This window comes from Melospiza melodia, chromosome 12 (genome assembly GCF_035770615.1).
Source record: "Melospiza melodia melodia isolate bMelMel2 chromosome 12, bMelMel2.pri, whole genome shotgun sequence".
Lineage (NCBI taxonomy): Eukaryota > Metazoa > Chordata > Aves > Passeriformes > Passerellidae > Melospiza > Melospiza melodia.
In genome coordinates, this window is record NC_086205.1 from 22,590,455 (window position 1) to 22,613,205 (window position 22,751).

Sequence of the window (22,751 nt, forward strand, 5' to 3'; positions counted from 1 at the left end):
ACACGAGGATGTCGTCCATGTAATGATGAATGATGACAACATCCCCGAGGGTTGTACGTATTGGAGACAGCAGCGAAGCGACGTACCATTGACAGATCACAGGGCTGTTCTTCATGCCCTGTGGTAATACCCGCCAATGATAGCGCTTGGCTGGGGACTCACGGTTGATGGATGGAACCGTGAATGCAAAACGCGGGGCATCGTCAGGGTGAAGGGGAATTTGGAAAAAGCAATCCTTTATATCTATTACTGCCAATTCCCAGTTTTGGGGGAGCATTGCTGGGGAGGGCATCCCTGGTTGGAGAGACCCCATATCTACAATTTTATCATTAATTTGGCGAAGGTCGGTCAGGAGCCGCCACTTATCCTTATTGGGCTTTTTGATGACGAAGACTGGAGAATTCCAGGGAGACATTGTCTCCACAATGTTGCCCTTCAGTAGCTGCTCCTGAACGAGCTCGTTGAGCGCCTTCAATTTTTGTTTATTAAGTGGCCACTGCAAGACCTGTACTGGTACATCAGTCAGCCAATCCAGCTTCCAGGTCTGGCGCTCCTCAGTGGCCACTGCCCGAAAAACCTGAGGAGCCTTCGGGAGGTCAATTCTGGCTCCCCATTGGGCTAGTAGGTCTCTCCCCCAGAGAGGCTCTGTATAGTCTAATACGAACGGGCGAACAGAAGCCAATTGCCCGTCTGGCCCCGTAATTTGGACAACGCCCCTTGATTGTTTAGCCAATTGAAGCCCTCCAACACCCTGAATCGTGCCAGCAGCGTTCTGCAAGTCCCAATGTGACGGCCACTCCCGAGAGGGAATGATCGTCACATCTGCCCCTGTGTCCAATAGACCCCTCACGATCTTCCGATCCCCGCCCAACGAAAGCTGACAAGTTAGGCGGGGCTTCTCCCTCCCCACTACCTGCGCCCAGGCCACTGTCGGAGGCGATGTTTGCTCCTGAGTCTTCTTTCAATGATCCTTTCCTGGAACCGGAATGGCCTGGGCGATAACCTGTCCTTTGGGGAGGAAGAGAGGGGGTCGGACACAGTACAACCCTACCGCGAAACGGTCCCGGTCGGTAGTTACCAAACCCGGGACGATGTAAATGTCTCGCGGCGTGTGCTTTGTATCTCCGACGACGGTCCACCTGCAACGTCCTAATTTCCTCCAGTGACCCGGATGTTGGAGGTCGACAGACACCAGCTTTAAATCACTATTAGGAAGGTGTACGTCCCTAGTGAGCTGCAGCCTGTAAGGAGAAGCAGAGGACAAGGTGTTAAGCGCAGGTGTGGGCTGAATACCACAGGTGTAGGTCACATCAGGTGCTAAGTAAGACAAGTCCGGCATGGAGTATGGCAGCTCTCCTGTATCTCCCTCCTCCCCGCTGGATGACACTCGTCCCGCCGCACTTTTATCATAGCGCAGGGAGAGGCTGCGCTCCTGGTCTAGTTTTTTTGAAGTTTGTTCTCCTCCCTTTCCCGCTTCCTGCGGTACTCCAGATAATCCAGACGCATCGGGCACTGAGGCATCCAGTGCCCAATTTTTCCGCAGAGATGACAGGGGTGGGTGGCCGCTGATCTTCTGCCGGACCCAGGTGTTGGGGGTCCAGCAACGGGGGCAGCTTCCAGCTCTGAGAAGTCCGGCTCGGGGCATTCCACAAAGGCCACTGATGACCTTTTTGGTCGTGATGTTAAGACGACCTGGCCAACCACGGCCTCTATCATGGCCTCTACCGTGGGCCGGGGACTTCGAGGGAGGGCCTTGATGGCCCTTCGACACTCCGGATTGGCATTACTGAAGGCCATTCTCCGAAGCATCTTTTCCCTGTCTTCGTCCCCGGTCGCCTGCGCCTCCACGTATCGGTAGAGGCGCTCGATAAAGGCCATGTAAGGCTCTTGTGCCCCTTGCCGAACCTCATCATCCTCCCACTGGGAGGTTACCACATGCAGCTTGTAGAAAGCCCGCTCGGCTGCTTTTGCGGTCTCCACAAGCTGCGACGGAAACAGAGCTTTAGCTTGAACTGCCCCCTCTGCCCATTGTCCCTCGCCCAGCAGATGTTCCTGGGAAATTACCAGCCCATCCGCATCATGAGATGTTGAAGGACTCCCCCAAAGACTTGGGAGAGCCTCCAAGATCTCCCTCCTCCATTCTGCCACCCAGACCCGGAACTCCATGGGTCTAGTAAGGCTGGTGAAGAGGGCCCTCAGGTCTGCGGGCACCAGATCTCCCCGCGCAAGGGCATTGCGGAGCATCCCCCGGAAGTACTCGGACTCCCGGGAGTAGTCCTTCTGCGCCTTGCACAGTTCCTTGATCTGGGCCTGTGCAAGTGGCACCCAGTGGGCCTGAGAGGTCCCCTCCCCGCTGAGGTGGTAGGTAACCGGAGCGGCTTCCAATGAAGGCGCCTGCTCCGGCTTCCGGTCTCCCACCCCCCCCCCCCCCCCCCCGGAACACAAAGCGTGGGAACCGGAAGAGGGAGCGTGGGAACCGGAACTGGAGGAGATTGAGGCGGGGTCTGGCAAAGAGGCGGGGCGAGGGAGTGGGCACGGCACACCCACCTTCTCCGCCTCCTTGATGGAGTTTGGAGGCGGAGCAGAGTACAGAGGCGGAGCGGGGGAGGAGTCAATGAGGGGCGGAACTGGGGGAGGAACCTGGGGAGGAGCCGAAGGAGGAACAGAGGGCGGAACCGGGGGAGGAACCTGGGGAGGAGCGGGAGGAGGAGCAGAGGGCGGAGAAATGGGTGGGACGGAAGGCGGATATGAAGGGGGGACAACCGAGAAATGGGTGGGGTCAAGGGAAAGGAAGGGGTTGGCGTTATGGAGGAAGGGGTTAGGGGGAGAAGAAGGAGCCCCGGCGGGAACGGCCACATGGCCACCGCCATCTTGAGCACCGAGGGAGCCATTTTGGGAGTCCTCAGCAAACCGAACAACTTTGGGATTAAGAACTGGGGACTTGGGAACAAGGGCTGAGGAAGAGGAGAGAGAAGGAGCCTGGCCAGGGCTCCTCGAAGGGGGAGGCCGAGCAGGTCGAGGGGGAGCGGGGGCAGGATGGACCCCCTGCCTCTGGTCGGCCCTTAAAATCCCCCTCGAGGGCTCCTGCCTACGGGATGTGGGTGAGGTTCGAGGGGCAAGGGCAACAGAACGAGGAGAACGAGGGGATAAACTAGAACCAGCAGGACCTTTCTTAAGCTCCCCAAGCGCGCGGAGTGCTGCATGCACTCTGCGCGCCCAATAAGCCACGGTGGCCAACTTTGCCTCCCCGGAATTTATGGCCTCGTCTAATTTGGCTATAACAGCTGCCCAATATCGTGGCTGTTTTACAAGTTCCGGGGAGGTTTCGGGGAACTTAGAAAAGATCCATTTAACCAAACAGTTCAACGCTGGCTTGGGAGGCTTCTGCCCATTCCCAAGCAATAAACCTTTAATAACATAATAAACCTCCTTTTGGGATTTCCCCAAGCCTGCACCCATGGCACCTTTCTAGCACAGAAATTACTGCCGCTAGAAAGGGGGAAAATCCTCTGATGGTACAACCACCCGCCAAATGTATAACACGAACTAAAACAACAATTCGCCAACCACCGCCCCTGCACCCCCCCACCGCCCCAAAGTCTGGGCCAGCCGGAGGGAGAAGAAAGAGATTGGGGGATGGGTCCGGGCCCCAAGTCTGGGGAAGCCGGCAGCCACAGGGAAAAGAAAACAAAAAAAGCACGGGGATGAGGAAATACCTCAGGGAAAGAGGGCAGGGAGTAGATCCCCAAGGCAGGGCATGTACTCCCAGGGAGAGATAAAAAGGCAGGGGGGGAAGCCCGGAGAGTCCCCAAAGCACGGCCCGGACTTACCAACCCGGTGGCGACGAGAAACAAAACTTGGCGGTGGTCTCCGTCCCTGGAGTCCTCCTCTTGTGGTGCTGAGGGCTGGGACTCCAATCCCCGGGGAGCGCTACCCCTAGAACGGGGTCTGCTACTACCCGAGGTAGCGTAGCGTCCAAAGGAAAACTATAATTCCGACTCCGAGGGGTCCGGTCCGTGGTCAACTGTCCAGATGTCCACTTCCAGGCCCCACGTTGGGCGCCACGCTGCGCTAGGGCATACGCGGCCCTATGTCCGGCTAGCTGAAGGGGTGAGAATGGCCGACGCCCCTACGCATCAGAGGCCAGCCCCCCTTGGCGTCCTGGCCTCGGGCTGGGCTGGATCTCGGAGTCGGACTGCCTGCGCTTTAGTGGACGAATAAGGAGGCGACCACTTGCTCGGGAAACACGTCGGTTTATTGAGGAATCCCACTGCAGTGGGCAACCAACTGATGGTAGAACCCCGGGCAAATGGCAGAGAACAGGGGGAGTAACAAGGTTTTAAAGGGAGGGGGTGGAGAAGGGAGGGAAACCCGGCAAACCAATCCATGAATAGGTAGGGAGGTACATAACATAACTGACATGGGGATAAAGCCAATAAACGTAAAACAGAGGAGGGGCCCCGGGACACCAGCCAACCACGGCCCCCAAAGAGAAGAAGTTTCTCGAAGCTTGGGAGGAGTGGGGGTGATTGACTGGGCCCAGGGAGGAGAGAAAACTTACTTATAAGGTAAAATCTGGGAGGGGGAATTACATAACACAAAGGATTGACAGTGGAGGGGGGAGGGGTTACCCATGGAAACTAACCAATCGGGAAGGCAATGGCGGGAAAACCAGGGGAGGGAGGAACCATTCCACAGAACTGGGGGGAGAATACATAAAATAGGAAAATAACTGGGGAAATCAAACAACACAACACAACACCTTTTGAGCTGAGTGCTCTTATAAAAGGGGCGGGGGGGAGTGATGAGATGAGCAGTTTTGGTCTTTCCCTCCAGATTCTGCCCTACTTTCCTGCCACCACCTCCAAGAGACTATTGGTTGTTTCTACAATCAAAATTGTTTCCAAGGCGCTGTGGAGTAAGTGGGACACTTGACTTACACAGTAATGAGTATTGGCCAAAGAGCAAAATAATGGGAACACTTTAAAAAAAATAATATTGACTTTTTTCCTCTCCTTGCTTACCAGCTGCAGACTGTGCTGTGAGGGAAACCAATCACAGACTCATTCCTAAACTGTCCAGATGAAAAAGACCTGCAGGCTACTTTGCTTATTGCCATAACTCTCTGGAATTGCTTCCTGCCATATATCTGAGTACTATATTCAGGCTAATTTGCCATAACTTTCCACTAGAAACCCATTCCATACCCTGATAAATCTCATCTCTGGCTCTTCCCGCAACTCCCATCCTGAAGAACTCAGTTCATGTTTTCATTTGTCCATTTTCATTCTGAATCAGAGATGCTGCCTGAAATATTTAAAGGCTAAGGACCTCAGCAGGCACTGGAGAATGCTGTCGATGCTTTCCCTGTCATTTTCTTTGCTCTGTGGAGGATCTAGCACTGCAATAAAAATTCCAGACAGGCAAGAATAATGATCCATATTACTGGACAATCTGCTACCCTTATCTCCTGCAGATCATGACCTTTTTACCTATAGCTCAGGAAAGCATTATTTAAAAAGTATGAAAGGAGAACTGCCTTATTACATAGTTGGTTCTACCATGCTGAATTAAAGAAATACCTTTATAGAATGTAGAGGACAAATTGAATTTTAAAATAATCTTTCAGATATGTAGATATTCTCCTGGGTCAAGAGGATGTAGAAATGGTTCAGGCTTTATTCTGCAGTGCAGAAGCCAGCACAGACTCAAGTACCCCACTTTGTGTGGTGCCATTTCATCACTCTTGCTGAGGGGGAGTTTGTGTAATGTAGGTGTGGCTGTATTTACTGAATTATGACCTCAGAGGGGACAATCCCAACTGGAAGGTAGGACATATCCTCATGAAAATCATTCTCCAGGTGCTCAGCATTTCCATTGGGTACTATATATTACCATATCATCCCTTTGTGACTCAGGAATGCTCATATCTGATTCTGTGAATGCTCATTTATCTGTTTCACCTTGTCCATGACACCTCACTTAGCCCACACTGAAATGAATGGAAAGTTTTTCTGTCCTTTAGAGGGGAATTGAATCAGACTTAGCTAGAAGATAAAATGAGGTTCAGATTCAAAGATATTGAGGATAGGAGCATAAAAGTCCTTGGTTAGAAGATATTTTGAATTTTTTTCTTATATTGCAGCATTAATTTTGTATTGAAACAAAAACATTTTTCCATTCTCAACCAGATCTTTGAGCTCTTCATCAGCTTATTTTCCAATACTGCAGCTTTAACACAGGTACTGAATCCTGCTTGTACATCTTTTAGCAGGAACTTTTGTAAGTGTCACTAAAACATAAAGAATCTGAGCTAGTGGTGATGAAGGTGTGCTGTTTTGGAAAAAATAGCACATTTTTGTGTGTGTATTATCACTTTTGAGCCCTCTCTTGGTTATCTCTCTTTGTTTCACACAAGGATGGTATTAGTAGCCTGGAGCAATCTCTTTGTGCCCTTTCAATCAGAAACACTTCTTGATTTGTATACTTATGTAGCACAGGCCACGCTGAAGTGAGAATTTATTTCCTGAAGAAAACAGATTTAATGTGAAAGGTGATCCTCAAAAGCTTCACAGCTCCAGTTGCCTTGGATAAGCCCCAAGAAAAGCAGCTGCTCTCTGAGTGAGTCTCCCACGTCTCAGAGCTGCAGACGAGGTGGGGAATGTTCTGTGCACAGCCCCCTCTCCTCAAGGACAATGCACATATTACAAGTACTAAAGGAGGATTAATGTGAAAAACAATAAACCCAGGCTTTCACTTCCTCATTCTGCATGGCATTGCTGTTCTGAGAATCTGCCCAGCACAGCCTTCAGTTCCTGCCCCTCACTAATTATATTCTCTCTCTACCCACCTTTAACTTTGCAATCCTATGACTCTCATAAAGCCAGACCTTTCTAAACTTCATTGTGTTTGTAGGGAAAAAAAATAACAACAACAACAAAAAAGAAACAACATCAGTAAAATATTCACCATCTTTTAGACCACGTAAAAGAATATGGAAATAAGAATGTTTATTGGCAATTTAAGACTGTTATTACATTTGTTAAATTAATGCGTGCAAAAATAGAGGGAAGACAGAGTAAGTAGCTTATTGTTTGGAGTGCTGAGAGCTGCCTAAAAGGACATTGTGCTGAGAATACTCTGCAACAGGAAAAGGAGACCCAGAGGCAAACAGCTATTATCTCAAGTAATCTTCAGTGAAGAGGATGTGTCTGTGAAATAACTTTTGAAGACCTTGGGTAATTCAATCCCTCAACCTCTGCTCACCAAGCTACTAGATCAGAAGAGAAATGTTCATAAACCCTTTTGAAGTGCACCAAAACATATGGAATATGGTGAATGAAGGATGGGTTAGTGTGTGACCTAATGATGAGATGAACAAAAGAGGGGAAAAACATTGCACCACCTTTTTGCAAGTTCCATTTATCCATGAAATAAAAATTGCATTTGTATTTGCATTTCCATTACACAGAATTGCTATCTTCTGATTTACCAGTACAATGGTATTGTTTTATTTATTTAAACTGGATGGTTTGCTTTCCACAGTATGACCAGCTGTGAGAAAAATAGGATTCAATAATGTGAACATTTCACAGTAAATAAAATACATTAATACAACAATATAAAAGCTGTGCTCAGCAGTTTCTCTAGGACAAAGTCTGTTCTAGAACTATGCATCCAGCTTTCTAAACACTTGGAGAACTATAAAGGTTACGTCTTGTTGTGTGAAGTAATACAAAAATATATAGAATTTCTGCTTAGGATTCTGCTAACTCACATCTCCCCATTTGAACAGTTACATGTTTAATTGTCTGTTTCAAGCAGAATATTTCTGCATCTCTATTTCTTGCTCATATTCATTACTGCAAGCTTCTCTGTAAAATCTTGCATTCTTGAAGGAAAGCAAACAGTGAAGTTATGCCTTAGTTTGAAGGGTAGCAAAACCAAAATGAAAATTAAAACATTTGCCTGCTTTTAATGCCCCCAGTAATCCTTTTTCCCCTTGACTACTTTGTAACAGCTGCAATCTTTCTGATCCAGTATAAAGGAAAAAGAAAACCCTCTTGAAAATCCAGTGCTTGATTTTGGATAAGTACCTATTTTTCTTCAGAAATTACTTAACTGTTCATATGTTCATAAAACCACCTCAAACACTTAAGTTAAAAAAACCCACACATTGTGTTTGTAACTCTTTATATTATTCATTGCAATGGGGTAGTTCAGGATGATGAAATCAAACATTTAATCTCATTGTGAACTTATGAACATAAAGTGTTAGTTAGAGTGATATATAGGTATAACAGTGTTTTATTATGAAGCATTTTTGAACTCTTTTTTAATAGATAACACTTAAAATGATTGAAATTTTAAAAGCATTAATATTAAAGTCAAGCCATGGCTGACATTTTTTGAGAATATATTTCTGCACACTTCCACAAGCATCTGGAGCACGGAGCCATAACCAAAATCTGTGGCAGAAAGGGATGGCAATCACTGTCATATTTTGTTTCTCAATAAAAATAAAAAGCACTCATACATTCTACACCTCTCATTTCTACAGTGCACACACACTGAAATACTCTCTTTATCTTTCTTGAGAGATACATTTTACATGCTGTATACATCCAGGGTGAGATAAATGCATAAATTGAACAAAAAAATACTGTAGCTATATTTATATTTAGCAAGACAACTACAGCCTGCATCCTCTGCTGATGACAATTAGTATGAAAGAGTAGAAATTATAGCAAACAAAAAACTTCTTGCACATTATGCATGAGCATCGAGCTGATTTTATTCTAATGTTCCCCGACATCCTCACAGCAGTCAGAAAGCTTGAAATGATTAAGCATAACAAAGATCTAAATACTATTTTTTCTTTTCATGCCACTGGTAAATTATAACCTTAAAAACATTTGGAATTTCATTGGTGCCATTATTTGATGTTCTTAAAAAAACCCTGAGGAATTTACATATCCAGTTCTAATTATATATGATCTTTAATTCTATTTTCGTGCATAAAAATAGAAGCTTTGCATCACCTCTTCTGCAAGGGTGAAATGCAGATTTTCTTCATGTTATTGTGTTTAAACACCCCTTAAGTCAGAGCAGAATGGATGCTTGAGCAGAGCCTTGAGCTGGGTAAGAGATGGCTTGGCTTCCTTTAATGCTCCTGCAGCTGTAATAGGTATCCTCAGGTGTGGGTCTGGACTCCAGGTTTTGGCTTTTGAGTTTTTGCTGGTTTTTTTGGTTTGGTTTTTTTTTGGTTTTTTTTTTTTTTTTTTTTACAAGAAGCAACACAGCAAAGGTTGCAAAGCACTCACTTTGAAAATCTGAGACTTCCTGCAACAAATACTTTTTTTCCCCTGTTGCAGTATCCTCCTGCCCAATGATTCTTCTGCTGACAGTAAACTAAATATTGAACAGCCCTTCAAGGGGTTTGGCACTTTACTTCTGAGCTTTTCAAGAAAATTATAAAATATCTAATTATTTGAATAATCAAGGCAATGAGTATTTGATCACTCACATCAAAGATAAAGCTGAGGTATATGCTTAATATTGCATTACTCATAACACAAAGAAAGTTATAATTCCCTTGAAAATGTGGTTTTTAAAGGTTATTTGGAACAGTGGAATGGAGAAATACTGGGAATTAAATTATATATATTTATTTAATTATCCAAGACTTGCCATTGTGTCATTTGCCAAGCTGTTGGACGAAAGAAATCATGGTCAATTAAGGACATTACCTTCAAACTTGGATACAATACAACAATGATCTGAAGTCCAACTAGACATTGTGAATAATATTCATTTTTACACACATATATTTTTATTATTATATTTCTTATTACTATTTTTTATAATAATCCAGGCGTGGATGCTGGATTATCTGTTTAGTGTCAATGAAGTAATTTTGTTTTTGTTTCTGATGGAGATACACTGAAAAGTAACCATGGAACATTATCATTGCCACTCCCTGGTCATTCCTGCTTGACTTTCTCTTTCCAGCATCCTAAAGAGAAGCCAATTTAGTCCTGATCTCCCCTTTCCCACACCATTCCTCAAGGCTCAGCACCCCAGCTAGCACTGATCATTAAAAATGCACTTTGACTTTGATGTGACCTAATGCTCAAGCTGGAGCCAGCCAGAAAACAAAGCAACCATTTCTATTTTAATATTTCAAACATACCTTAAGCAGTTTGGAGATCTTCCACCAAAAGCAGTAGCTGCCTAGAGAGCCACTGTCAACTTTATGAAGCCTTGTGCCATGACAAGTTGTTCCTATCAAGATGCCCATCAGATTTAATTAGCTGGTTGCAGATAATTAAATAATCTATTGAGACACAGGGAACTGCAAAGGCAGAAAGGCCACTTGATTGCACTTGGGCTGATTGAGGAGTGTGGGTTTGGACCCTTTCCTCCTTCTGCAGCCCCTGGAACAAACCCTGGTTAAAAAAAACCAAAGTGGCTCCCTCAGGTGTGTCCAGGTACAGGGTTTCAGTCCTGAGTTTGCCACCCACCCCCTTTGCTGAGGCAGAGCAATGAGTGCCACACTGCACAGAGAGAGCCCAGAAACATGCTCAGAGCTCAAACCCACTTCCCAATCCCTCTTTTTACACATTTCACCAGTTTCTCCTTCACTTTGTTGTGTGTGTTTCCACTGGTTAGATCTCAAGTCATGCATCTCCCACTCACATTTAATCTTCTTTGTTAGTTAGATCCTGAGTACACCAAGCAGGACTCTGAGCTTCATTTATTCACAGAAATGTTATGTATTTTCAGCAATATATCTGAACATTTTCTGCTGTGAATGTCCTCCCTGTGCAGTGCTCAGGTGTCTGAGTGATTGCCCATGCTCTTTAGTGGACTGCAGACATCCTGGTATTAATCTGAGTAACTGCTCACCACTCATATTCTCAAGAACCCCATCACTTCTGCTGCACAGCAACAATAGTTGGGCTTTTGACTTTCTGAAACGCATGTAGCAATATTTCACACCACGTGCTAACCAGGTTCTCAGGCAGAAAACAGCTGCAGTTATGCAGTTAAAAAAAAAAACAAACCCAAAACTTCTGTGTTTAAAAGTGACTTGTGGTTATTTTTTGGAATAAATTTTAATGGAAATGAAAATTCATAGCCCCACATAGAATATAAATCTTACCATACCTTCTAAAAATTTACAGCTGGACAAAGAAAGCCAGGTCATTGCCTCATTGCCCTTAGTGACATCAGGACAGTGGTTTGTGGCAGTGTCATTTGGCCACCAACCCTGTCTCAAAATAGATGTGAAAGAAGGAAAAAGGCCAGCTGTGTTATGTTGCCCACATTGTCAGTTTAAAGAATAAAATATTGTGTGGGTTTCATCTCAATTATTAGATCTATAGTGGATAAATGATCCAAGTGAAAGGCTAAGGAGATGAAAGGAGGTTTATTTACCCAAAGAGCTCTCCAATTCTATGATAGTAGAATTCTTCATTGTAAAGAAACCCCACACTTTCATCTGAGGAACAATAGCACAAATTGCAGATATTCACTAGCAGAGACAAAACTTACTTTAAAAAAGGCAACACAACTACTATTATAATTTCTGCTGTTAAGAAATATTTTAAATTGTACTTGTTCCCAAACCTCCACTTGGAGATCAAAGACCAACTTTAACAAGAAATTATCTCTTATCAAAAAGAGGCTCAATTCTAAGGAATGCCTAAAATAAAAATGGGCATCCAGACAAAATCTGTGTACAGTCAACTATCCTAGGGCAGCAAGAGCAACCCTGGAGTTTCTCACAGAGCTGCTGCTGCTCTCTTTTATCTTAGCATACCTTAAAAGCAGCTTTTCTTCCTGTCTGTGCCAGCTCTTCCACAAAAGAAGCTCAGCAGGAATCCTCAGGTTGTGATCCAGCAGCTGCCCATGGACATCTCAGTGCCACAAATCCATTGCTGATGGGAGAGAGGGCCCTGGTGGGGAGAGGAGTGGCAAAGCACAGCATTAACACACCCCACAAAAAACCTAGCCAAAGAATTGTAAGCATTCACATGAGATAAAAAAGAAATTTAAGGTAATTTAGATGTAGCTTGGCTAAAACATAAGGCAGGGAAAGCAGCCAGCAGATATTTTAAGGCCAGGTTTGCAGAGGAAATACTTAGAACAGGAATACAAAGAACTGTGAAACATGGTGTAAATAGGAGAGATCAAATGAAGGGAAAATTAACAAAATGTATTTGACAGCAAGGTTGTGTGGCTGCTTCATTGTGATTTTGTGAGGGAAGCACTCCAACCTGTTTCACTGGGTGCAGTAAAACACAAAACGAGCCGGGCAAAAGCAGAAGAAAATGTACTGCAGAAAATGTAAAGGGCAGTGGTCAGAGGTGCAGCATGAGAGCATTTCCATCCCTTATGTACCATTTTCTGACTGTTGTTTCATTGTGATTCTTTTCTTTTTTCCCTCCTGGAGCCACTAACGTCCCATCACAAAGTGATCCCAAGCCTTGGGACAAACATCCAAAGATCTGCTTGGAGCACTGATACCTCTGTAATTTACCTGTCTGTGCCATTTGTACCAAAGTCCTGCCTCTGGAAAGAGCCAGCAAATGGGGTTAGGTCCTGCAAGAAATAGCCAGAACTGCTCTGTGATAAAATATAAAAATGCAACCCAGTCCTGAGAATGTATATAATTTCTCTAGTCTATTTTCATAATTGCATAGAAAATATTCTTGAACATTTCAGGTAGATTATTAGAGAACACTTAATTTATGCTGCTAAGTACTGCCTTAAAATACCTTTACCAGTCTTCAAAATGACAAACACCTGTCTTATCATTCACACCAAGAATAGGTTTCCACAAGACCATAATAACAAAATGATAATTTGTGAGGTTCTGAAAGAAAATGGGAGTAGCAAAAATCCTCACAGAATTAATGTTTTAATATCCCAATATCACTACAGTTTAAGAAGAATGAGGTTTTGAGAATGAACTTAAAGCATAAATCCCTAGAAGAGACTTTCAGAAGCCTAACATGTAAGTATTTCATTTTTAAAAAATCAGTTGTAAGGTTTTAAATGTCTTTGTCAATAGAAAAGCAAGGAGAGGATGTAAGCACACACTATTACAAACAAGAGCAGCTCTGCACTGGAGATATTTAGGGAACAGAATTCTTTGACAATGTTCAAGGTCCAAAATTGTTCCATCCAGCATAGCAGTTTTATTAAAAAACCCTCAAATTAGACAATGGTTTATGCAAAGATCCCCCTTTGTGGAAGGCAGACTAGATGCTTAGTGAATCCTGGATGTTTCCAGATGCAGGGATGATTTCCATGAGACTTCAATTTCTGGGAAATAGGGTGGTTTATCTCAAAAGAAGACTGTTTGTCTGATGAGGCCTGACCAGCCCATTTCTGCTTCATTTCTAAAGGAGGTTGCCTAACATTGGTGATTGTTTTATTTGTATAAACTAACATAAAAAGAAAATCAAACTTCTACTTAAAAAAAAAAAAATAAATTGCATAACTGAAAGCAAATGGTCAGTTGTGTAGGAAATGGGCAGAATTTTCTGATGGTGAGTCAGAAGTGTGTGCACCATGGCATGGAAAGAGATGCAGCCGCTGTGGCTCAAGTGTAGCAAACAAACACAGAGCTCCCGCAGCATCACCAGTTTGTGTTTCACAGCAAAAGCCAGGCAGGAGACACTGAGCTGTTTGATGGCTCACTGCTGTGCTCAGCCCGGGCTGCCAGACTCATTCAGAGCAACCTGGGTGTCACTGGCAGGTCCAGAGGTGCAAATTGCAGCAAAAAGCTCCTCCGTTGGTAGAGGTGAAAAGCTATTTCTACCCCAAATCTCTCTTCCTGTGGTGGGCCATGAACACCTGCTCAGCAAGTGAACTCCTGCAGAGTTCAGTGATGTCTCCAGGCTTTGGATCACTTTTATGCACTTGATAAGCAGAAATTTGATCTCTAGACACACCTCGGTTCAAACTACACAGATACTGCAAGGTGAGATGCCATAGTTTCAATTACTTTTCTTCAACTGGGTGTGTGTAAGAGAAAGAGCAAATGAAATAGACAAAACTGCTGTTATTCAGAAGCCACCCTGAGAAACAGGGAGACAGGGAAAGATTAAATGTGACAGGGACTCCCTGGAGGGCTTTGTGAGAGTTAGAGAGGACTTTTTTTAACCCTGGCACATCTGAAACTGAGAATCTGAGGCAACAAAGGAATAACAGTATTTCAATAGCAGGTAACTTTATTTTTAATTCATCTGAGAAATGCTCTGGAAAACTATTTAAAGCACAGTGGAACATTATACAAATAATACTTCCTTGGACAACAAAAGAAAAAGGAAGGCATGCCTAATTTGTGAGAGGAAATTGCTGGAGAAGCTCAGATAATGCTGTAGCCTTTTGTTGATTTTTCTTAATAGTGACTATAATTGCAGAATGTGTCTATGTGCTATGAATAGATGCTGTGAATGAATTTCAGGTACCCTGCTAGTCAATTTTTCTTACCAACAAATGCACACCCCAGAAAACATTTCCCTGTGTGGCAAGTAGCATTTAATCAATATACTTTGCACAGCTGATGGAATTTCAGTGGGGATTCATTAGAGGCTCCCTTAAATGTGTATTTGGCACAGCTACCAGCCCAGCTGTGGGTCAGTCAGAGGAAGGATGAAGCCAGAGCCCAGCTGGAACACAGGTGTGCTGGAACAGAGGTATCAGAATTCTATCCACAACCAGAATTCCACAGCTGGACAGACACCCATGCACAGAGTTCTCTCTCAGCTTGGAAAAGTGGATGTGGAGCAGAATCTCACAGGTTTTGGTCTCTCTAAAATGAAAGGGGAAGCAGATCCTGTTTAACATGAGAATCGATATTTAGTGACTCTCAGTGACATAAAAACTGAATTTATGAATACCACATAAAACTGACTTCAGATGGCAGAGCCACATTTGGTTCAGCTGATAGTCTAAGCAATGCTTCTGCTTAGTTGCCATTGTGCTTGAAGCCTGTCATTCTTCCCAAAAACAGCTGGGCAGTTGGGTGTTGCATGGTCCCAAGTGGAAAGGGAAAGACACTGAGCTTTCTTAACATGACTTGACTGTGAATTTATTTAATTGTGTTGGATTCCACTATTTTCGTGTCCTCTCTGGATGAGTTACTGCTTAATCTGAGTTGAAATCTAAGAAACCAGAAGTGTGAGATGATGCTAGAAATAATTTTTGAGGAATCTGACTGAAAATAACACCCTGCCTTGGTTTAGCAAAGTCATGTCTGGAGAACCGTGCTTACCACCTTTGCCAGGAGCTGAGATGGAGCAGCTGTTGAATGATGATTCTTGGAAAACCACACAATTATTTCAAATAAAATTTCTAACAGTTGTTATTTTAAGGTAATGAAAAAACTTGCAAATAAATTTTCTTAAAACTTTACTGGTTATATTCTTAGTTTTCCTAAGGTCCTTCCTTTTTACTGATAGTTACAAATACATAGAGGCTCTCAGAATAAATCTGCATGGGTCATGTGACTTCAATGGGTTCCTGACAATTGGAAGGAGTTAAATTTCCAGCCTTGTGATTTAGAGCATGAGAAGATCCATGTCAGGTCTGCTTTGGGCCATCAGCCACTCTCCAGCAGTGCACACCAAGGGAGAAATTACAAAGGATAAGACTTTGCAACTGAGGCAGAAATTACATCTACTAAGTCCTCAATGGAGTTTTTTCCTTCCATCAATTCTGCTGCTGGAGTTTTAACCTCAAATATATTTCTGGCTCATAGCCATGAATTTGACTAGTTGTTTAACTAGTCTAACTAAATGGATCATTAAACTGGATGTCGGAAAATGACCTTGTGATTGTCTGGATCCTGTAACCCCAACAACCCATTTTCTGTCCTTTTGTGCTTCTATTTTGAGAAACAGAGAGCAATTCCTTTCTCCTAATTTCTTTATTTATAATTGCACAGACCTGTGCCATATCACCCCCAGTCATTTGTTTTCCAGCCCTAGGCTTGCTTGGCTGTTTCCTTTGACAAAGGAGCTATTCAATATGTTTGCTCATCCTTCTCCCTGACTGGAGTTCTTTTATTTTCTCTTTCCAGATGAGAAAAGATCTAAATAAATACTACCCAGAGACCTCTTACTTTCTTTGAAGACTGCAGTGATCTTTTTAACAGCGCTGTGTAAAAATGACATATGTGAAATACAATGAAATTTGTCGAGAGTTCCAACGCTGAAGATTAAGTAAATATGATTTTACTCTCTGTACTAAATCTGCTGATGAAGAAGCTAAATTCTGATCAGCAGCAGTTACAGTAACTAGCTCGCCTGCTTCTCTCATGCTTGGGATAATTCTGCCTCGGAGATGCCATTTGCTGATATCTCTTTGCCATGACAGATGTTTAAGCTGATACTTCCTCAGATGACAAGACTGAAAATAGACTTAACTCCATTTGATGGAAACCCCCCAGCATCAATGGAACCAGTGCAGACCTCGAGCCCTTTATCTTGCCTCTCAGACACTACTTTGGCAGCCCCATATATGATAATGTAAGAATAATTGCTTATTACATCTCTGCTGTAGCATACAAGCATTGTGTAATTCAGCATTAATGTCTGACAACCCAGCTGTCATCTTTCCAAAAATACTTGCTCTCTAACTACTGTAGCTGCTGCTGCTGCTTCTACTTCAAACCAAGGCAAGGGATTTTGCTCTGGGCCATTTTGACAGGGTGTTATCTTTTGAAAAGACAGATGTTTGTGCTGCAACTGTCTGGTGGTTTTAAGGCTCATGCACATGTTTCAATAAATAAGTGCTAAATTACTTGCCAGGTTCTGAAATAAAAGTGGACTTCTAGAGAAATATGTAGGTGAAACCCAAAAGTAAGATGTGCATGCTCACAAAAAACAGTTTCAAGTCACCTTTGAAAAAACATGAAAAGCCAAGAAGCTCTGGCTTAAAGGCTTATGAATGTGAAAAGACACTTAGAATTTATAAAACAGATGGTGGTGCCATTTTCTGCCCTTCTCCATTTCATTTCCCAAGAGAAATACTTAAAAGGGAGGGCAAATAATTCCTCTCCTTATAAGGGATTTTATTATTTGAAGTAGTACGTAGGTCCTTATTGACCCAACTTTGATTTGTAAGCTGATGATGAAATTAATTTGGCCTTTGGTGTAACCACAATTAACTTCTCCAGAAAGGAGGTGATTCCATGTCCTGCAGTAAAAAAGTCTCTTTGGAAGGAGCAACGTGGAGCCTTTGTGTTGTTGGAGGCCTCAATAGACTCGTGCCAGCTGAAGTGGATTCCCTGCCTCTGGCTGCTCCTCTGCCCTGTGTGGAAACTCACCTTGGCAGATAAATTATGGAAATTCTCTCTCATCAGAATGACTGATTATTATCTGATAGGGGAGTTTAATTCCTCATTCAGATTCCCCACAATGGACCAAAGAAAGAGCTGGAGAATGGCACTGACTGAACAGAGTCCAATACTCTTTAGAAAGCCTGGTTAACCTGTCACTGCTAAATGAATATGTGTTGTGTCTCTGTGTGCTTTAGACTCTGTCTTGTATTAATAAATGGAAGTAGGATAAACTACTTGAGGTTTAAAACAACTTACAAGGAAATATATGAGACACTTCCCTCCCTGTGGTAATCTGCAATTTCTTCTGAATAAAGAGTGGGGAGGAAGAAAGAGAAAAGAAAAATAGGGATCCCATTTTTTAAAGTATTCTGAAAGAGTCTTCTGCTATTAACTTACCAGAATGTCAGTCTGAGGACTCTGATTCTGGGAAATTTGTTCAGTCAGATCACTTCAAGTCATTCTGGAATCAAAGATAAGCAAACATAGGACAAATAATTCAGAAAATTCATATGAAATGTGGGGAGCCAGTTAAATGTACAGATCTGAAATGTTAAATGTACTCCTCCTCAGGGACTTGCTGTGCCAGCCATGCATCTGCACTGCCCTGCATCCCATCCCCATCCCATATTCCCCCTTCTCCATCTCCTCTCCATCCCACATCCACCCCTTCTCCATCCCATCCCCATCCCATCCCCATCCCATCTCCATCCCTTCCCCAGGGGTTCCCACAGCTCCTCCAGGGATGATGACTGACAGTGTCCCAACAGCAATTCCTAATAATTTTCCAGCTTTGACAATTAATGACTAATGATCCCTATATAATCAAATGGGATTTCAGGCCCATGGTTTAAACTCAATTTACTGCACTTTCATAACTGTAATTTTTTTTTCTCTTTTCCTTCCCCTGAAGGCACCCTCTTCGTTGAATTCTGGGAGGTGAAGATTAAGCTGACAGATGGTATCAGCAGAAGAATGATTATGAGTTTTAAAAACCTTGATATTTTGGCTTAGTGCACCATTTTTCATGCAAATACTGACATGGATATTAGCATCCAATTAAGAAAGTATAAAAGTGTGCCATTCTGTTACAGTTTACATTACAATCATTTAATGTTTCATTAAAAATACTAAGAAGGGCTGCTCTGAAAGGGATAAAAATCAATGATCTATATATCACTTCTGCTGCTTTGCTCTTCTGGCACAATGTGGCAGTGAAAATGGGCTATAAATGTCTAAATTATTCTGTTAATCTGAGTTGCTTTTTGAATTTTTTGTGTTCTGTCTTTATCAAAGGATTGATTCATATCAGGACACACTCCCTGGTGTTAAGGGAGTGTTAGTAACATAAAATGTCAACTCTTCTTTCTTTATAGGGTATTTCCAATTTATTTCAATAGGTTAGGTGATGTCTAAACATTCACCCTTTGTTATTTGGACAAGGACTGTCAGTGCAGTTTAAACACCAAAACCACTTGATTGTCTCACAGACAAATGTTTTTAAATGTCCTTTATTTACTGTTTAGTTTTGGTTTTTTTGAGAAAACCTATTTTCTTGACACTTCTACTGAATAATAACACACTCTGTTATTAGAAGAAATGCTCTGACTTGTTGAATATCACCACATTCACATCACGTTTTAAAATTAAGGAATAAATGGAAGAAAATTTCCCAGCCTCAGACTGCTGTGAAGTAATATATGAAATAACCTATTTTTATTATTAAAACCTCAAAATAATTATTTCACAGGAAATCTTTTCTCTGCAAACACTATTACCTAGTTAGCTTAAAATTAAAATAAATTTTGCAATGTCTTAAAAAGTTTTCTAATGAAATGCTTTGAACATTTTGAAACATGTCCCACAATGGCATTGGGACGAGAAAATTCAATATACTATGCTTATTTTCATAAATTTCAGGGATTTAATACGCTAGATTTTGTTAGTTTAACCAAGAAAAATGTAACTCAAAAGGTTTCATCCAAGTACATGTACATTAGTTTTCTTCTTTCTCACAGACAGTGACAAGGCATAAATCTCCTCCTCATAATATCTTTTATCAATGAACAAAATATGAAAACAAAAATCATTAAAATCTCATTAAATTCTGGTTTTGTGAGAAACTTTAAAAATTTTGGACATGGAGCCACATTATTTAGTTAATTTTGTAAGTGTTACATCATGAGTAAACCAGGGGCAAAGTTGTGTACACTGTGTTCAGAGATAATAAAATAACACAACTGATCCCTTCCCTCACAGACTGACCCTCAGCTTGGGGACAATCACCTGGACAGGTGTCACTTACCCAAATAGCTTGATCAGTTTAAAAAGCATTTGAGACTAAAAACCTGTGACAATCCTCCTTCCTGCTTTGTTTTTTTCCTTCCTATTAAAAGTGGACATCCATCCCAACTTTGTGGCTCTGCAGCTGCTGGATCCAGGCAGGATGGCAAACCTGGATGGCCCAGCCTGGAAAAAAGGCAGTGAAGGTTCTGAGTGCTGGAAATCAAAGAAACTCTGCCTGCCAAACAGAATTGCACCATAAATAGCAACAGCTGGTTGCAAGTATTGCTTGCAGATTGTCTTCTTTATTAGGAGATATCAAAACCTCCAGTGACAATTCATCACTTTTCTAATCCTATTAGCAACAATGGAAAAACGCCAAGTCATTTCCCTGAAATTTCCCTCTGCTTTCTTTACATCCTTAAAACACCCAAGACTGGAGTACAGGCTGAGTCCAAGAACATTGGCTGGCTCTTAGTTGACTGAAAAAACCCAACCTTGTGCTAGAGAGGCTTTGCCAAATTGTTTTAGAGGACAACAGAACACCAGAGTTGAGATTCTTAATTGGAAATGCTGAGGCTTATTTGTTTTATTTCATTTGCACATGGGTTGGTGGCAAGACTGCTCTAAAAGGCCACACTTCACCATAACTCCTGATAGTCATTGTCTCAGACACCAAAATTATTGTAAATGCTTTAAGATCTGAAACACTGCCACAATAACCAGTAGCCTGACTGACTTTGCAAACTCTTCTTGTAAAATTTTCAGACTAGTGTTCATTTTTATGGTTGGTATAAAGGGTTGAATATTGTTTAATTTCATGCAATGGCTAGAAGCTAATCCTAAAAAACTCAAATTCAAAGGAGTTTATCACAGATAGGCAGCCAGCAGGACAGTTTACCTAGGAAAGCAATGGATACTTTTACACATCAAATCTCTATTTGTCATTTCATTCAAAGAGCAAATATTTCAGACCTTTTTTCCAAAAGGTCAAAATACCATCATCTGAAAAAGCACGAAGCATCAGAACATTTCTTCTGAAGTGAAATATTTTGATATCTTTTCACAACATTGTTCCAGGTTTTTTACCAGTTCCCACAATGTATCATTGGAGGTTTTGTGGAACATTCCAAGAGCCATGTGGGAACAGAGTGTGGATGAGGCAAAAAATACCCCAGTCTATTCTGTAAAAAATAAAGAATTTCAGGATTCATGCTACAACATGTAGAACCTCCTGTGGTTTTTATTCTTCAGACACAAGGCAGCAGTTTTACAACGTCACTTAAACTAAGTGACCTGCTCTCCTCTGCTGGGATTCAGCCATACAGGACACAGAGAGGGCTGTTCCTCAGCTTGGAGAAAAGGATTTAATGAATACTCACTCTGTGGATCAGCCCAGTGGCAAGAGAGAGAGGTGAGCAAGGAGTGAAAACTTCCAGTGCCTCTTCCCAGATGTGTATGCCATTTATTTACCTCACACTGTATTCTGATATACAAAATTCAAGGGAGAACACATTAGAGAAGAACCAAACTAATGATCTGCAGAGATACTTGTGTTAATGCTATCTCTTTATACTAAAAAGATGGTGTTAGTTAAATGCCTTTGCAGTTCCCTTCCTGGGCACCTAAATGAATAAAAAGGTGAGAATGGCACTTTCATTATTTTAGGGACATATTTACACCTTAACAAAAAAGCTCTTGGGGGGCACAAAACTGAGATGCAAGAGCTTAAATTAATAGGAAAATGTTCGGTGGGTCATGTTTGAAATGAAAATATAAACTGCTATCATCTTCAGCTGAAATAAAAAACCTAAAAATGGCAATGAGATTTATAAAACAGCAGTCAAACTTCATCCCCTCATTGTACCAAAAGTGTGTTTCTGTAAGTTTTCAGGAATAAATCCACAGGAGTGTTTCTTGGACAATCAGGAACCGAGAAATTTGTTTCCATACATTGAATAATGGTTTTCTTTTGTGACAAATATCATCTCTTAAAACAAAACTTCAAGCACATACAGACACCAGCAACCTTGAGCCACCAGTCTGTTTAAAAATTTGGGGCTTTGATCTTAGCAATTTCAAAGGCATGCATTTTTAAGGAAAATTTAAATAAAGTTTATCCTTTGTAAGATATTACTTAAATTTACTTATGAATTATGGAGTGGTCAGGTTCTGGTCTCATATGCTTCTGGACGGTTTTCAGTGCAGTGTCCAGCAAGATGCAACTTCTCAAGACTAACAGAGGAACACAGGAAAATTTCTTCCTCCAGATGGTCCTTCTTAATTTGGCATTTGGTGACTGGAACAAAAAAACCCCTTAATATAACCTTAAAATAAAGAAAATTATGAAATCTGAAGTCAAAATTTAAAGCAATGCACAACACTGAAATATGCCAGCATTTGATCTAAGGATGCTACAGAATTAGCATAGTGAGCATATGTTCATGTTCAAAGATAACAGACATTTATGATAACCCTCCCTAAACTTAGCTCATCTATCATTTACATATTTAAATGTTCCATTTTTTTTTTTAATGAACTAAATCAGGGTCACCTTCATCATTTGTACAGAAATATACACACAGCTTTCATTTATATAAATGTTTAACTACAAATATTGCACCTCAATTTTTAAACAGTAAATCTGTATCAAATTGCTCATTTTCTTAGCCAACAATTTTTGTAATTTATAATTGTATTTTCTTTCTCTGCCTATGTGCCAAAACTCTGTCTGCAGAAATGCTACTTGAATCTTATTCCTCCAGACCTTAGTTGATTATTTGTTGGTTCTGTTTTTCCTCTTCTCAATAATCTTCTCCAATAAACTTCTTAGTAAAGTCCTCCTGGACAGCAGCAATCTAGCTGCTTTAAAGTTTTTATCAGAACTTCTATTTTTCCAGAAAAAAAAATTGGGAACTCATAATTCTAGCACAAGCCATTTCTAATAAACATTTCTGACTAGCTTACTATGAGCCATTTGGTATGGACAGACAAAGAGGGTGACCTACAGCATAAATCACATAATTGCATTAAAAGCACAGGTGAATGCCTAAAAACCCCCAATCACAAAATTATCTCAAGACATTTTGAAAGCATATTAAAAATGCAGATG

At 41.9% G+C, this 22,751-nt stretch overlaps 2 long non-coding RNA genes across 3 annotated transcripts in view; one reads left to right on the plus strand and one right to left on the minus strand.

The window, feature by feature from the left end:
• LOC134423840 (uncharacterized) overlaps positions 1–19,031 on the plus strand; it is a 40,759-nt gene extending 21,728 nt beyond the window's left edge. For both annotated transcript variants that reach the window (XR_010029212.1, XR_010029211.1), the window contains exons 2-3: positions 16,097–16,544; positions 18,270–19,031. This is a non-coding gene — a long non-coding RNA (uncharacterized LOC134423840). The remainder of the gene's footprint in view (positions 1–16,096; positions 16,545–18,269) is intronic.
• The window catches only part of LOC134423839 (uncharacterized), a 33,318-nt gene continuing 19,891 nt past the window's right edge, over positions 9,325–22,751 (minus strand). The window contains exons 6-12 of the long non-coding RNA XR_010029210.1: positions 21,787–21,938; positions 21,022–21,125; positions 19,662–19,825; positions 17,756–17,819; positions 12,545–12,606; positions 11,825–11,960; positions 9,325–10,284 (exon numbers count right to left, since the gene is read on the minus strand). This is a non-coding gene — a long non-coding RNA (uncharacterized LOC134423839). The remainder of the gene's footprint in view (positions 10,285–11,824; positions 11,961–12,544; positions 12,607–17,755; positions 17,820–19,661; positions 19,826–21,021; positions 21,126–21,786; positions 21,939–22,751) is intronic.